General features: G+C 50.7%; 2 pseudogenes; both read left to right on the top strand.

The window, feature by feature from the left end:
• Positions 1–10,986: 10,986 nt before the first annotated feature.
• Positions 10,987–11,109, top strand: LOC146783157 (5.8S ribosomal RNA; annotated as a pseudogene; the record flags this gene model as incomplete).
• A 451-nt stretch (positions 11,110–11,560) lies between these two features.
• LOC146783156 (28S ribosomal RNA) lies at positions 11,561–13,596 on the top strand (annotated as a pseudogene).
• Positions 13,597–17,361: the final 3,765 nt, after the last annotated feature.

The raw sequence follows: 17,361 nt of genomic DNA, 5'->3' as shown, positions 1-17,361 counted from the left end.
CAAATGTGTCCTGCCACCTGCAAATACACTATCATTGGTTTACTTGTGGGGAGGGGTGACACACACCGTTGGAGGAGAGGCTTTGGGTTACTTGATATCTTGTTTTTAAACTCTTCCCATTGGCTAAACATGTATGTATTGGGAGTGTTCTTTGTTAATCTTATACTATCTATGTGCTATAAAAGATTGTGCGCCACGGAGTGAAGTGGCAGTCTCCTAAGAACATACCGAGTGTACTTCTGGGACAACTGTACTTAGCTGCAGCTAATAAACCTGATCTTCTACGCCCAACAGAGTGTCCTGTGTCTCTGTTCAACAAAGCAGGTGAACTCAGAAGATTAAGGCGTACCCTGCGCCGCCAGGCTCATAAGTTGCCTAGGTTCTTCAATTGGTGCCCTCTGTGAGGCGGCTTCAGAGGTAGCGGTTTTGCCAGAAGGTCGTGAGGAGCTCCGCAAGAAAATTCTGGAGGAATCGCGAACCACGTCAAGCGACCCCTGTATGTCGAAGTGGTCCTAAGGTCGTTTTCAGCGCTGTTTCTCCTTCCTGACGGCTGCTGACGATTGCTGCCCTGACTGCCGCCTTGCTTTGGCCCTTTTTGGTGATGTATGGTAATGCGAGACGTTAGACGGGCCTCTGCTGGCGTAAGAAGACACTTAGTTAAGTATTGGTGGTGGGTAGCTCCCACTATTTTGTTTTGTCTTTGGGTCTTTGATTCGGCTATTGCAAAAGCCGAAGCCGAGGGGTGAGTACATTTGTGCTGTGTTAATTGATTTAACCCCTTGTTGTTTGTGAACAGTCCAGTGAAATAACGATGCCTGGTCTGAGTAAGTTTAGGAAGTTTTGTTGTTTTGATTGTGATAGGGACTCCCGGCTGGAGGACTCTTGTCCAATTCCTTCGGTTGGAACTCCCACTTATGAGCTTTATTCTAAACATGGTGTTGGCCCCATTGCCTTTAATGAGGCATGGATCCGATACAAAAAGAACGATGGTGTTTTGCAGTGGCCACAGAGTGGTAGCTTTGAGCCTGACATATTAGATAATTTGGAAGCAATTTTGTTTAAAAGAAAAGCCCGGCCGGCAATGTTTGACTCTTTCCGCCTCTGGCGTAAGGAAGCCAAACAGAGAGAAATTAAGCAGGCAAAACAAGATAAGAAAGCACAAGGTATAATGATTAAACAGGCTGCCCAGCAGTTTAAAGATAATGAGATTGATCATGAAATGGAAATTTCAGAGAGACAGCATCGTATGGCGATAGATAAATGCTTCCCGGTGTTGCCTATTTCCCCTTCTGATAAAAGTAAGGAACTGGAGGAAGACCCTTTGATGTCTCACCTACTGAGATTGCCTCCTCCCTATGCACAAGGTGCTAATGCACCCCCATTATTACAACCAGTTCAGCCATTAATTGCGCCTCCGCCTGCTCCGGATCTTCCGCATTTGCCCCTTCAAGCATTGCCACCCCCACTTCCTTTACCACCGGTTGCTTTACCTCCATCTCTTGAACCACAATCTCCTTTGCCTTCGGCTCCTCTTATAACTGCCAGTTCTTCTCCTATTAGTTCGCCCAATACCTTGTCCCCTGTCCTTATGTCCAATTCTCCTACTGTCTGTAAACGGATCACAGATACTGTCTCTGGGTTTCTGTCTCCTTTCTTTGAGACTCTTAATAAGACTCCGGCTTTTTCTCGAAGACAGTCTCGTAGTCAGCTTCCAGCCTTCGATGAACGGGTGGTATTGGACTCTCTCGCTCGCAAATGGATCGAGAAGGGTCCCCAGTATCGTGTGAATGATATCATGGCCACCTTTCATCAGTGGGAAGCGCCCACGCAGAGATATGTTTTTAATATTATGTGTGACACTCTTGTTAAAGGATGGGAGGATATGGATTTGGGTTCAGTTCCTCAGGGTCTGTTGGATGTTCAGGATAATTTCGATAAGGGACTCATTGTGGGTCCTAAGGTTGAGGACGCCGTAAAGACACTTGTCACTTTTAGATCCCTATTTTCCTCGCAGACTTTCCTTGATTCCGACCCTGCTGTTAGGCTGACATCCAAACATTATCCAATGAGAGAGGTTCCTCCACTGTGGAGAGAAGCGGTTGCAGCAGCAGGTGCTAATCCAGCTGTTCCCGCGCATTTCCAGCGTATATGGGTACATGTCCCCTGGAAAAGATCTGAAGTTTTGTCTCTTAAACAGTCTCTACCGGATCCCCGTAAAAACCCTGCTGGTTATTATAAAGAGTGGTCCCAGACTGTTGATGCCTGCATTATGAATTTAGCCGATATTGATATGTTGATGGGGAATGTAGTCCCACAAGCATTATGGGCTCGAATTCGGAGAGAGGATCACGTCCAAGCATTCGGTGGTGATTGGAATGCTATAGCTGCCGCAGATAGAGCCCAAGTGGGTGGTGCTAAGCCTGATGCTTTGATTTCAGAACTCCCTGGTAGGATTATTACTTTAATGAAAACGATGATTCCCGCCTTCCGAGTTAATTGGGATAAATTAACTGAGTGTAAACAGAAGAAAGATGAGAGTGTCTCTGATTTCTTCACTCGTTTTGAGGAGACGTTTATTGATCACAGTGGTCAGGATATGACTACGGAGGGTGGACAGCGATTATTTGTAGATACATTCGTATTTAATTTGCTTCCCGAGCTGTCACATAAGTTGAAAGACTCTGAAAGTTCATGGGCTGTTTCTTCCTCTGCTCAGATATTGGCTACTGCTCAATATTATGAGAACAGGGATAAAGAGGAGAAAGATAAGGAAGAGAAAAAAACGAAAGAATTAAAAACGAAGGTTCTCCTGCAACAGGCTTATCCTCCTCGTCTTGCTCAGCGCCAGTTTCAACAAACTCCACAGTTTCAGAGGGTGTATCAAAAGCCTGAGCCTTTTATTCAGCGACCTTTATTAGGTCCTAACCAATGTGCCTATTGTAGAGAGGAGGGTCATTTTAAGAATAGTTGCCCGGTTTTATTACAGCGTAGTGAAGGACTATCTGCTCCACGAGGTCGAGGTATTTATCAGTTAGCACCCAGGGGTAGAGGTCGAGGTGTGTTGACCCAAGAACAGCGTTCCCTTCCCCCTCCAAATTCTATGAACTACTTTGATCAACAAAATACTCAGTCTACACAGTATTACAATGATGATTATCATGTTGAAGGTGAAAATGAAAGCCTTCACGTTAATTAGGACAGCCATAGACAAAGTGAGGGAGTTGTATCGATTCCAGTAGATCAGAGCGGACCTTATGTTAATGTCACTACAATGGGTGCTTCAGAGCCATTTCTTTTAGATACTGGTGCGATGAGAAGTTCTATCATTCACTCTAAACTCCCTGGAGCACCTTTGTCTGGCTCAACGAATGTATCGGTAGGATTTTCTGGCGCCCCAGTTCGTAACCCGGTCTCCTGTCCTTTGCCTATTTTAATTGGCCCTTATGATATGGAAGCTCCTCTTCTTTTAACGACTGGTTGCGGCGAGAATCTGTTGGGTTTGGATCTATTGAAAAGATTGCATGCAACGATATATTTTTCACCTTCTGGTGTACATCTTACTTTGGGGCAGAAATTGACTTCTCCAATGTATTTGTCTAAAGATCAATTCCCACCTGAATTGCTCTCTCTTCCTGCAACGCTCTGGGCTACCGGTCCAAATGATGTTGGTTGTCTTGAGATCCCGCCTTATGTTGTTACTCTCAAGCCCAATGTTAAATTGCCACGCATTCCTCAATACAGAATTTTCAATGAAGGTGAAAAAGCGCTTTTGGATATCATTTAGGATATGGTTCAGAAGGGTGTGATTGAGGAAATGAGAGGAAATTTATGCAATAGTCCTATTCTTCCTGTTCTTAAACGCACTGACCCTTCTCAGCCTCCTGTTTATCGTTTTGTGATTGATCTTCGGGAGGTTAACAAAATTGTTGTACCACAGTTTCCTGTTGTCCCAGATATTACTGCCCTGTTAACTATGATACCTGCCTCAGCGGCTTGGTTTTCTGTTATTGATCTGAAAAATGCTTTCTTCAGCATTTCCATTGCCGAAGAGAGTAGGGATATTTTTGGTCTCCCTCTAGGAGGCCGAAGTTTCCGGTTCAAGCGCGCACCCCAAGGCTATTGTGAAAGCCGCTCCATTTATAGTCAAGCTCTGAAATGTCAGCTTGCTGCTTTCCCTTTGCCCCCAGGTGCTACTCTTATTCAATATATGGATGATTTGTTAATTGCTGCTGATTCAGAGGGTGTCTGCAGGAATGTGACTGTTGCATTGTTACGTCACTTGTCTGATCTTAATCATAAGGTTTCGCCTTCTAAACTACAATATGTCCGTCAAGAGGTTACTTATTTGGGTCATCTCTTATCAAAGGAGGGAAGGCGATTAACCCCAGAACGAATTCAAGCAATTGCGCAAATGTCTGTGCCATCCACACAAAGAGAGGTGCGTGCCTTTCTGGGCATTACCTCTTATTGTAGGCAATGGATCCCAAATTTTTCTTTGCTGGCCAAACCTTTGTTAGCACTCACTTTGAAAGACACACCCCAACCCCTTCCTTGGACTGACGAATGTCAGAAGAGTTTTTCTGATTTACATGCTGCTCTGTGTTCTGGTCCTGTGTTGGGTACTCCGGATTACAGTAAGCCCTTCACGCTCTATGTCCATGAAAGAGAGGGTTGTGCGTTGTCAGTCTTAACACAACGATTTGGAGATAAACAGCGGCCATGTGCCTATTTTTCAGCTACATTAGACCCAGTAGCCAAGGCATTGCCTAGTTGTCTTAAAGCTACAGCAGCAGCAGCAATTTCTATTTGTCAGTCTGCTGGAGTGGTGCTAGATAATACTCTCATTGTTATGGTACCACATGCAGTGGATACCTTGCTAAATAAGACGAAAACGCAGCATCTTACAAGTGCTCGCTTGTCTGGATATGAGCTGACGCTCTTGGCTAGTCATGTGCACATCAAACGATGTAACACTTTAAATCCAGCCACTTTGTTACCCCTTCCGGAAGGGAAAGGTATTAAAGAACAACATGATTGTTTTCTCCATACTGAGGAGGAGACAAAAGGTAGAATTGATTTGAAAGATACGCCGTTAGTGGATCCAGATGGGATCCTATGGGTGGATGGGTCTTGTTTCAAACTCCCAAATGGTGAGACAACTTCAGCTTATGCTGTTACTACCTTGCATACAATTGTGGAGACAGCACGCATCAGACATAATTCAGCTCAGGAGGCCGAACTGATAGCTTTGACCAGAGCGTGTGTGTTATCTAAAGGAAAGAGAGTGAATGTGTATACCGACAGCCAGTATGCGTTCGGTGTGGCGCATAGCTTCGGACGTTTGTGGAAGGAAAGAGGATTCCTTACCTCCCACGGTACTAAAATACAGCATGGTCAATTGGTAACTGATCTTCTAGAGTCACTCGCCTTGCCTACCCAGATAGCAATTGTGAAATGTAGTGCGCATAAGAAGATTACTGATGATGTTGGTCGCGGAAATGCTTTTGCGGACGAGGTAGCAAAAAGGACAGCCAGAGATGCTACAAGTCGCATGTATGTTGCGTGCCCTGCGAATTGGGTCAGGGAAAGAGGGATGTGTGAGGACACAATAGAAAGTGTGAGATCGATTCAGGGAGATGCTACAGAGAAAGAGTTGAGAAAGTGGAAAGAGAGTACAGGATTGTTAGATGGAACAGGATGTTGGATAGAATTGTCAGAACACTAGCGTTGGTTGTTACCAGACGCCTACGTACTGCCTGTAGTTACTATGGCGCATGGTCCAGCCTATTTCAGTGCGAAAGGAATATGTAAACTTCTGGCTCCAGTGTGGCTGAATGAAGGAATTCCGAAATGTGCAGATAATGTGGTGAAGCATTGTATCATTTGCTTGATGTACAATCCGGGAAAAGGAACCCAAACTCCGGCAGGTCATTTTGCTCCCCCGACATATCCTTTTGATGTGTTGCAAATCGACTATATTCACATGGAGCGATGCAACAATCTCAAATATGTTCTAGTGGTGGTATGTGCCTTTTCCAGATGGATAGAGGCTTACCCTCTGAAAGACAACACTGCTTTGTCCACTGCCATGGTTCTTCTGAACGAGTTCTTTCCTAGGTTTGGTTTGCCGCGTATTGTCTGGAGTGACAATGGGAGTGAATTTGTGGGCCAAGTCATGCAAAAAGTTTGTGCAGGTCTTGGTATAAAGCAGAAGTTCCATGCGGCAAACAATCCACAGTCAGCGGGTTTGGTAGAATGTTATAATGGCACTCTCAAACTTCAACTTGCAAAGATACAAGCCAGCACAGGTCTTGCCTGGCCCGATGCTTTACCTTTAGCTCTCCTGTCCACTAGAACAGCTGTGCATTCTCGTTTGGGACTCAGCCCATACGAGGTTGTTTTCGGGTGCCCAGCTAATGTATGGGGAGTCCCTCGCCCTAAAAAGTATTCTGAGATACCATACCCAATGCTGATTGATTATTTGCACGACCTTACAACTAAATTGCGTGTTCTTCATCAACAGGTTCAGAACGCTGTGCCCGAGGCCTCCACAGACCCAGGTCCTTCCATCCAACCAGGTGACTGGGTTTGCGTGAAGAATTTCCAAAGGACAAAGAATTTGGAGCCTCGTTGGAGAGAGCCTCGACAGGTTCTCTTGACGACGCGAACAGCAATAAAGGTTGAAGGAAAGAAAAACTGGATACACTGCGTGCACTGCAAGAAGGTGCCTTTGCCCTTTGATCAGTGGGTCCGTAAGGGTATAAATGACTCTGAAAGCTAAAAGGTTCCCCAGTTCATACCTTTTAGTGATGCACGCCTGAATGGAACACTGTCGGAAAAAGAAGACGACGATATTCTTCAAGAAGCTGTACCACCACATCTTCGATTAAATACTACAAATCCACAAACATTGTTTCGAGACCAGACTGTACCTGATAAAGTCTGTTATAATCTCAGACCAAGACTAATTAAGAAAATTTGAGATTCTCTCTTCCATGTAGTTTCTATCCCGGTTGCAGGGTCACGGTAGGAGTCTTGGTTGTGACCTGAGTAGTGGCAAAAGGCCTGCAGGACGTGCAGTGTCATAGGACGGCAGATAATCATAACCAAGTGATTGAGGAAGATTGCTGTGAGCATCCACTTAGAAGATGGAGACTACATTAGGAGAAAGAGAGAAAAAGGACAAGATGAGAGAAAAGTATTGTAAACTAATGTACAGTCGTTGTGGTGTAACGTTATGTGTTTTTATATTATTGTGTATTTCATTGGCGTGTATAGGTTGGATTATTCATGCTATGCAGCAAAAAGTTGTCCCTACTTCTATCTCTTTGCCTTCTTATTCTACTGTCTCTCCACATCTATTTCATACACTTCCTCAGCATGAACTCATGAGAAGAACCGAATACTACAATAATTCATTTGTCCAATTATTACACCAGCACCAATTAGTAATCAATACAACCGACTGTTGGGTGTGTGGACTTATGCCTCATACCACAGATAAAGGGATGCCATATTTAGTCCTTCCGTTCTCTTATGAAGGTTCCGCTTGGGCTTATTTTGTAATATTCTCTAACGCATATCAGAGCCGATTTAAACGACCTGTCAGTTCATATATTAGTGGACCAGATTTTAGTCATAGTTCGTTGATAAAGGGAATGGTAGCTATGGCTAAAATCATGGAGAATAGTAAAATTTCTGTTGATGAGAGAAAAGCATATACTAATTGGAACGTCACTCATTACATCACTAGCCTTAGTGATAAGGTTAAACAGGGAAAATCTCCACCAATTTGGACTGTACCTCATCAAGGTAATTTCTGTTTGCAAATAAATGGCCAGACTACCAATGCTGGACAAGGAAAGAGCTTTTGTTCCCATACATACATTTACACGTCTCAGAATTCACCGCCGCTAGTACCATCTCAGGGCACGTATTTTATCTGCTACGATAGAGCCTATACGTGGTTGCCGACTGGTTTCTCTGGAACATGCTATGTAGCTTTCCTTCTTCCCCCTACATACACTGCCTCTTCAAATCATCATAAAAACAGATATGGCAGAGGAATTATTGATTCCAAAGACACAGCAGGACAAGAGGGAGGAGATTTCCTCAAGGGATTTCTTCCTTTTTGGGGCCCAATGACCAATAGCAGAAACATGAGACAGCTGGTTCGTGTTGTTGAGACTACCATAGATGTCACTGTGGGAGCCTTGAGTAATCTCACCGCTGAACTACAGGCGGATCGTCTTATGACATTACAGAGCTGAGTTGCCTTAGATGTTGTTCTTGCGGACACTGGTGGAGTCTGTAAATTGATCGTATCTAGTTGCTGTATTTATATACCTGACGATGCTCCGACGGTATACCAAGCCATCTCTAAATTACATGTAACTCTGAGTCGATTCATCAGGACGAAAGAGATTGGTCATTATTGGGATGGTTTTGGGGACTACTGTCAAAATGGGGATGGAAGGTATTAACATTCCTTGGAATGGTTTTGGCCATCATTTTCTCCTGTTGTCTCTGTATGCACTGTGGCCCCAGCATCTGTGGCCTTTGTGCTACTGTGTGCATCCCAAGCCTAAGTCACAGAGAACAGAGAACATTAAAATGATGTTACAGCAACAGCTTGATGACCTCATGGCCATCGACATCGACTCAGATTAACGTGAGTCTGTGTATTTTGCCTGAGTTCTGGCAAAAGGAAGATCTGAGGAAATTCGATTTTCGATCTCGATCGTATTGAGCCGCCATTTTGTGTTCCGCCGCCATTTTGTGTTGCCCTCACTCAGGCAGCACGGCGAACGAGGTCTTTTCTTCTTTTCCTGCGGCATCGTGTCAAAATAGCCTTCTGCCTCTGCTTACGAACTGGTGTCAGGGACTGGCCGAGTCCACTAATCCCTGTCTGGTTTGACTAATCTCAACTATCTGTTGGTTCACACTATTTTCTCCTGACTTTATCTTATCTGCTGGCCTTCGCTATTCTCTACTTGTATTCTCCCATTTCACAACTGTCCTCCAAGACATACAAATGTGTCCTGCCACCTGCAAATACACTATCATTGGTTTACTTGTGGGGAGGGGTGACACACACAGTTGGAGGAGAGGCTTTGGGTTACTTGATATCTTGTTTTTAAACTCTTCCCATTGGCTAAACATGTATGTATTGGGAGTGTTCTTTGTTAATCTTATACTATCTATGTGCTATAAAAGATTGTGCGCCACGGAGTGAAGTGGCAGTCTCCTAAGAACATACCAAGTGTACTTCTGGGACAACTGTACTTAGCTGCAGCTAATAAACCTGATCTTCTACGCCCAACAGAGTGTCCTGTGTCTCTGTTCAACAAAGCAGGTGAACTCAGAAGATTAAGGCGTACCCTGCGCCGCCAGGCTCATAAGTGGCCTAGGTTCTTCACCCCGGGCATCCGGGCCCGAGAGCTCCGGTGGTCCTTCCCATGCCTGAGGCCCAGCCGGGGTCTTTGAGCCCCCGGGAAGCCGAGACCTGCTAGTGCAGGCAGGAGCCCCACTGGGAAGGCTCAGCTCGGGGCAGGCAGATGGGAGTCCGTTCGGTCCCAGCCATCTGGTCGCACCTTTCCCCTCGGCCATCTGGTCACACGCAATGCTTTCCAATGGGGCGACCAGATGGCCGGGCTGCCATGGAAGTCCTGATGAGGGCTCATTTGCCTCCCCAATCCCAGCCAGGGCTCCAGGTGGTCAGTTGCATCCAGGCCTAGGGTCCCCTGAGTCTCTCGGTGCGCACGGGTTCCCAGAAAGAGGGGTGGCCTTCCTCCGGAGTACTAGGGGCAGGGTATGCCAGAACACCCCTCCCGGGCTGGCGGTTCTTTGCCAGGGACCAGATGGGCTATGCCCAGACAACAGTTCCCCTCCATCCGGGGGCTTCCTCCTCCGACCCACGAAGTGGCAAAGTGCCCGGGACGGGCTCCATGGGTCCCGGGCAGTCCTCCCCCGGGCATCCGGGCCCGAGAGCTCCGGTGGTCCTCCCCATGCCTGAGGCCCAGCCGGGTTCTTTGAGCCCCCAGGAAGCCGAGCCCTGCTGGGGCAGGCAGGAGCCCTACCGGAAAGGCTCAGCTCGGGGCAGGCAGATGGGAGTCCATTCGGTCCTAGCCACCAGGTAGCACCTTTTCCCTCGGCCATCTGGTCACACGCAATGCTTTCCAATGGGGTGACCAGATGGCTGAGCCACCCTGGAAGTCTCGATGGGGGCCCATTCGCCTCCCCGATCCCAACCAGGGCTCCAGGTGGTCAGGCGCCTCCACACCCTGGGTCCCTCCGTCACTCGGTGAGCACGGGTGCCCAGAAAGAGGGGTGGCTTTCCTCTGGATTACTAAGGGCAGGGTATGCCGGAACACCACTCGCGGGCTGGCAGTTCTCTGCCAGAGACCAGATGGGCTATGCCTCCCAGGTGTCTGGGGCTCCCTCCTCTGGCCCACGGATGGCAAAGTGCCCGGGACAGGCTCCATGGGTCCAGGGCAGTCCTCCCCCGGGCGTCCGGGCCCGAGAGCTCCAGTGGTCCTCCCCATGCCTGAGGCCCAGCTGGGGTTTCCAAGCCCCTGGGAAGCGGAGCCCCCGAGCCCTGCATGGGCAGGCAGGAGCACTACCACAAAGGCTCGGGCGGGCAGACGGGTTTCCAGGTTGCCAGGTACCCAGTTCGACCCGGTCCTGTGTGGCCGGGCTGAGGGGTTTGAAGACTCGCGTGGTCCTCCCGGGTTACCCCAGGAGGGACCGGTGGCTGCGGGGCTGCCTGCTCCCATCACTCCGGGAGCCCCCCTCCCTCGCCCCCAGGTGGGTGGGTGATAGTGGACTACCGGGCCGAGCACCTGGCAATGTGTTTTTTTCTCCCAACGGTGGAGTCTGACTCTCAGAGGGGAAGCCTTGAACGGGGCACCCGGGCCGTCTTGCCGTTCCGGCGGTGGACAGACGCCATTGCCTTCCTCCCACCTCTCCAGTGCCCACAGGTGGGTGAACGATGAAGAACACAGCTAGCTGCGAGGAATAGTGTGAATTGCAGGACACATTGATCATCGACACTTCGAACGCACCTTCCGGCCCCGGGTTCCTCCCGTGGCTACGCCTGTCTGAGGGTCGCTTGATCGTCAATCACCCCGGGGCTTCCCTGGGACGTGGCTGGAGTCATTGCAGGGTGAGCTCCGCTCCCCCTTCGTCCTCCCACAAGGTCAGACACCCCGATCACCCATGGCAGGGTCCCTCACCGGGTCCTGCCACGGAGGTACACCGCCGGCGTGCCGAGCCCCGAGAAGTGGTCTGGTAACTAGTCCGCCCCGGGGCGCCTGGCTGCGTGCCACACATGGCTGTCTGTGGTATCCCACCGGCTGCCCGCTTGCACATGCCTCAGGCGCCCTCCTCCGTGGCCTGCTTCCCGGAGAGGGCGAAACCCCTCCAGATGCGATCCGGGAAAAGAGGGCGCGCGCTGCCGGGACACCAGGCCCCTGCTCCAGCAGGGGGCTGGCCTTCCCTGGCTTCCCCTTAACGCTCCGGCATTTTTCTTCCGACTACGACCTCAGATCAGACGTGGCGACCCGCTGAATTTAAGCATATTACTAAGCGGAGGAAAATAAACTAACCAGGATTCCTCCAGTAACGGTGAGTGAAGAGGGAAGAGCCCAGCGCCGAGTTCCCGCCCGGTGGCGGGCACGGGAAATGTGGCATACAGAAGACCGACTCCCCGGCGTCACTCAGGGGGCCCAAGTCCTTCTGATCGAGGCTCACCTCGCGGACGGTGTTAGGTCAGTAGCGGCCTCCGGCGCACAAGGATCGGGTCTTCTCGGAGTCGGGTTGCTTGTGAATGCAGCCCAAAGCTGTAAGTAAACTCCATCTAAGGCTAAATACGGGCGCAAGACCGATAGCCAACAAGTACCATAAGGGAAAGTTGAAAAGAACTTTGAAGAGAGAGTTCAAGAGGGCGTGAAACCGTCGAGCGGTAAACGGGTGGGGTCCGTGTAGTCTGCCCAGAGGATTCAACACAGAGGGAATGTCGTTTTACCTGGGAGTTCCAGATCCCTTCTGTGGGACCGGCGCCCAAGCCCTACCCGGCCCCCGCAGGGTGCATTTCCTCCGCGGTGGTGCACCGCGACCAGCTCTGGGTCAGCTGGGAAGGCTTTGGGATGGCAGGTGGCCCTGCGCTCTGGCAGAGGGTGTTACAGCCCCCCTGGCAGCAGCTTTGCCATGTCCGTGGGGTAGGGGGGAGATTCGACCACCTCCGCGCCCTCCCCCAGGCACCCGGGTGTGCCGGGGAAGTTGAAGGGGGAACGGGGCTCACGCCGGGCGCCAGGGGTCCGTGGCGATGTCAGTTACCCACCCGACCCATCTTAAAACATGGACCAAGGAGTCTAACACGTGCACGAGACGGAGGGCGAGCAAATCGCTGTGGCGCAATGAAGGTGAGGGCTGGCGCATGCCGGTTGAGGTGGGATCCTGCCACGCTTCCAGCGGCAGGTGCACCACCGGCCAGTCTCGCTTGCTCCGTCGGGGAGGTGGAGCATGAGCATGCGTGATTGGACCCGAAAGATGGTGAATTATGTCTGGGCACGGTAAAGCCAGAGGAAACTCTGGTGGAGGTCCGTAGCGGTCCTGACATGCAAATCAGTCATCCGACCTTGGTATAGAGGCAAAATACTAATCGAACCATCTAGTAGCTGGTTCCCTCCGAAGTAAAGCGAGTGATTAGAGGTCTTGGGGCTGAAACAATCTCAACCTATTCTCAAACTTTAAATGGGTAGGAAGCCCATCTCGCTGGTGTGGAGCCGGGCATGGAATGCGAGTGCCTAGTGGGCCACTTTTGGTAAGCAGAGCTGGCGCTGCGGGATGAACCGAAAGCCGGGTTAAGGCACCCAATGCCGATGCTCATCAGACCCCAGAAAAGGTGTTGGTTGATATAGACAGCAGGACGGTGGCCATGGAAGTCGGAATCCGCTAAGGACTGTGAAACAATTCACCTGCCGAATGAACTAGCCCTGAAAATGGATGGCGCTGGAGCGTCGGGCTCATACCCGGCCATCGCCGGCGCTGAGAGCCGCGGGGGCTAAGCCACGATGAGTAGGAGGGCCGCTGCGGTGCGCACAGAAGCCCGGGCAAGGGCCTGAGTGGGGCCGCCGCAGGTTCAGATCTTGGTGGTAGTAGTAAATATTCAAACGAGAACTTTGAAGGCCGAAGTGGAGAAGGGTTCCATGTGAACATGGGTCAGTCGGTCCTAAGAGATGGGCGAGCCCCATTCGGAAGGGACGGGCGATGGCCTCCGTTGCCCTCGGCCGATTGAAAGGGAGTCGGGTTCAGATCCCCGAACCCGGAGTGGCGGAGATGGGCGGAGATGGATGCAAACGATCCCGGAGAAGCCGGAGGGAGCCCCGGGGAGAGTTCTCTTTTCTTTGTGAAGGGCAGGATGCCCTGGAAAGGGTTTGCCAAAAGAGAGGGGCCCGAGCCTTGGAAAGCGTCGCGGTTCCAGCGGCGTCCGGTGAGCTCTCGCTGGTCCTTGAAAATCCAGGGGAGATGGTGTAAATCTCGCGCAGGGCTGCACCCATATCAGCAGCAGGTCTCCAAAGTGAACAGCCTCTGGCATGTTGGAACAATGTAGGTAAGGGCGAGTTGGCAAGTCAGATCCTTCACTTCGGGATAAGGATTGGCTCTAAGGGCTGGGTCGGTCGGGCTGGGGCGAGAAGCGGGGCTGGGCGCGTGCCGCGGCTGGACGAGGCGCCTCCCTCCGGGGTGGCGGCGACTCTGGACGCAAGCCCGGCCCTTCCTGTGTATCGCCCCAGTTCTGGTGGTCACCGACTGTTTAATTAAAACAAAGCATCGCTGCGATCTATTGAAAGTCATCCTCTGAGCCAAGCTTTTGTCTTTCCGTGCATGGGCGCCCGCGGATGCCCTCCTCCACCACACCCAGGGGTGGGTCCCTCTGCCGATGGGCTGGTGGGAGGGATGCGGAAGGGGGTAACGTGGGTTCGCGGGAGGCTGCCTCCACCAAGTGTCCTCTGGCACGGGGGCCTCCCCCTCCCGTCCCTGCCCCACCAGGGTGCGGGGACAGGGGCCACCATTCCTTGCGGGTCAGCAGGGTGACCAGATGGCCTGGGCCGGCCGGGCCTCTCCTTCCTGCTGCTCCTGCCCCAGTTGGGCAGGGAGGCGAGCAGCAGCCCCGGGGAAGGAGCCTCTCGAGTGGCTGCCTCTGTGCGCCTGGCCACCGCTCGCCGGACTGCAGGGGTGACCAGGTACGTCACCCTCCCAGGCCATCTGGGCACTGGGTCATCCCGGGCCATCTGGTCACCTGGTTGAGCGACAAGATGGCCCTGCGGGCTGGGTGACCAGATGGCCCTGCGGGCCAGGGGACCAGATGGCCCTGCGGACTGGGTGACCAGATGGCCGGGCTGGGTGACCAGACGGCCAGCCTACCGGCCGGCCGGGCTAACTCTGACTTTTGTCCTTCCCAAAGTTATGTATGCCCCCACTACATGGGGGCTTAATAGTCGAGAAAAATTCGTTCACAGGGCTGGCCGTCAGGGGGAGAGGACGTGGCCTGGGCTTAACCCTCCTTGGTTCCAGCCTAAGGTCCGGGCGCTGGAGACGGGGGACGGTGTCCACCGGGTCCCGGGGAGGCTCTCCCCAGCCTGGCTAGGGTTTGGAAGCTGGGCCCAGGCCCATGGCTTGTGCTCCGTTCCAGTGTCCCGGGTGCAGGAGACCCCCGTCCTGCAAGCCAGCCGAGGGTCCGGGTGCTGGGGACGGGGTCCACCGGGGCCCGGGTAGGCTGTCCCCGGCCTGGCTAGGGTTCGGAAGCTGGGACTGGGCCCGGGGCTTGTGCTGTGTCCCAGGGTCCAAGGGTGCGGGAGCCCCCCATCCTGGAAGCCAGATGAGGGTCCAGGCGCTGGTGATGGGGGTCCACTGGGGTCGGGGAGGCTCTCCCCGGCCTGGCTAGGGTTCGGAAGCTGGGACTGGGCCCGGGGCTTGTGCTGTGTCCCAGGGTCCCAGGGTGCGGGAGACCCAGTCCTGGAAGCCAGGCGAGGGTCCGGGCGCTGGAGATGGGGGTCCACCGGGGCCCGGGGAGGCTCTCTCCGGCCTGGCTGCTGTCAGAAGCAGGGACCGGGCCAGGGAGCAGGGGTGGCTGGCTTTATCCGCTACGTTGGCGTAGCGAAGTTTTCTGCCCACCCCTAGTTGTTAGCCTCCTTGGCTTAACAACACTCTATGCCACTTCAGAAACGCAAAGCTGCACCATATTTACAAGAATGTGGTGCAGCCTTGCATTTCCCCCTCCGATGGCGCTAAGTTTAGCAACTTTGCACCAATGCAGGCACCCTTGCAACAGAGTACAAGGGTGTCTGCATGCAGGGGAGGATTGTTTATGTGTAGGAAGGTGTCCCTTCCTCCACTTAAACAATCCTATAATGCAATTCTGTCACTTTCATGTGTGCTGCTTAATGCAGCACACATGAAAGAGACAAAATGGCATTTTTTGTTAAAGGTTTGTTTATGTACTGGAAGGGACACCTTCCTGTACATAAACAAACCATGACATTCTGATTTTTCCATGTCTGCTGCACAAAGCAGCAAACATGGAAAAAGCAAATACAAGGAGAAATAATGCATTTCTCCTTGTTTCGCCACCTCAAGACAAGGGTTTTCTGTGTCTTAATTTTGGTGCTGCCTCCTATGTACACCACTCTTATGCATAGGGGGCAGCATCAAATACAATGTGTGTTGCGGTGGAACGCCCACCACAACACCAACTGCACGCCCCTTTCACGCTAACCATAGCGTGAAAGGGTGCCTTATGTACAAGGCAGTGTTAAGCCATGTTGAGTGGCCTAACGCTGCCTTGTACATAAGGCGCAGCCCCTATTGCCACCACAACGTCCGTAAAAGTGATGTTGTGGTGGCAATAGAGGCTTGTACCTATGCCGCAATGTTTAATATATAACTAGTGCCTAGGTGGGCAAATATGATCCTGGACAGCCTGTCCTGTGCAGCCCTGCTTGTCTCCGAAGAAAAAAGAATCTGCTTGCATAAGCAGCAAAAACAGGCTTTGTTAAGATGGATGAGCAGTGAGTACCTGGGCAGGCACAGTGTCACCAGGTGGAAAATAAGTGGACGCCTCTGATGAGTTATCAAGCTCTGATGCATGGGCTAACTCAGCCCAAGTAAGGCATTGAGGGTGCATAGCCCTCAAATGTCACCACATCCCAGTGGTACTCACGCTGTATTGCTTGTTCCGGCTGCTCCTACCAAACTCCTTTTTTTACATATTTTACATATGACATATTTCTAAGATACTTTTTTCCCACTTGTCCTCATTTCAGAAAATTGCCACACCAAGGACTTCTTGGGTGAGTGAGGTGGATGAGTTTCAGGAATAGCCATAAGGTTCTCATCTTAATCTGAGGATGACATTCTGGTGACAGAAAATCAGCATTGACACAGAGCTATCTAAAAGGGTCTAACAACAGCAAATCCCAATAGGCAAATAAAGCAAAAAAGAAGGAATCTTTATTTGCTAAAGAAAGACAACCATATGAACCAATCACAATACTTCCTTGGGATGTCTTTCCAGTCCCAGGCGTCTCACGGGTGACTTACGAGATGCCTGCAAGTTTGTAAAAATAGAGACATTTCTTAGTATATCAAAAAACAACAGTTTTTCTACTTTAAACATTTCTAATGTCTTGCTTTCTTCAAACCAAAAAAAAACACTGATATGAGCTTAATTCCAAATGTACGATCTTGAAAGTTGATCTCAATCCCTCTCACCAAGTAGACCCCCCTCGTAGTTCATGCAGGGGATTGTGTGTTCCACTCCTGCGATCTTCTTGCGAAAGCCATATCTGTAGAGGGGTATGATCACTGTTAATGACCTATACAGCTTTACACAGGTGCACTAACAACTGTTAGTTGTTTTTAAAGACCCCTCACCCACCTGGCTAGTCCGTGGCATGCTTCATCATTGGGGTCCCAGCTGAATTGGCGAGTGCAATCCAGCTGTGCTTCAACGACTGTTGCCAACTAGAGACCCCCATTTCTAAAAGTATGTTTCTTGATTTGCCATGATTTACCTATTTCTAGGGTCAGAGATTGTGTAGGTTTTGTCAGGTGGCACAAGTTGCAATTCCCACAAGCTGTGTGCTTGTTTGTAAGAGAATAATGGTTTATCCCATTGTAGTTTCCTGTTGTCACAATTTTCCAATTTCTATGAATAATTTTTGTCATATTTCACCACTGCAGTGTGATTTCTTGGGATGCGCACTCGTGTAATTTTATGCTTTATTTAAATATATAACTGCCACAAGCTTAACTATAACCACGCCATTGTAGCCATGCCATGCCCAAATAGTGGATACCTAC

Source organism: Triturus cristatus, chromosome 11 (assembly GCF_964204655.1).
Source record: "Triturus cristatus chromosome 11, aTriCri1.1, whole genome shotgun sequence".
Classification (NCBI taxonomy): domain Eukaryota; kingdom Metazoa; phylum Chordata; class Amphibia; order Caudata; family Salamandridae; genus Triturus; species Triturus cristatus.
The sequence above is the reverse complement of the archived record's forward strand: the minus strand, read 5'-3'. Positions and strand labels throughout refer to the sequence as shown.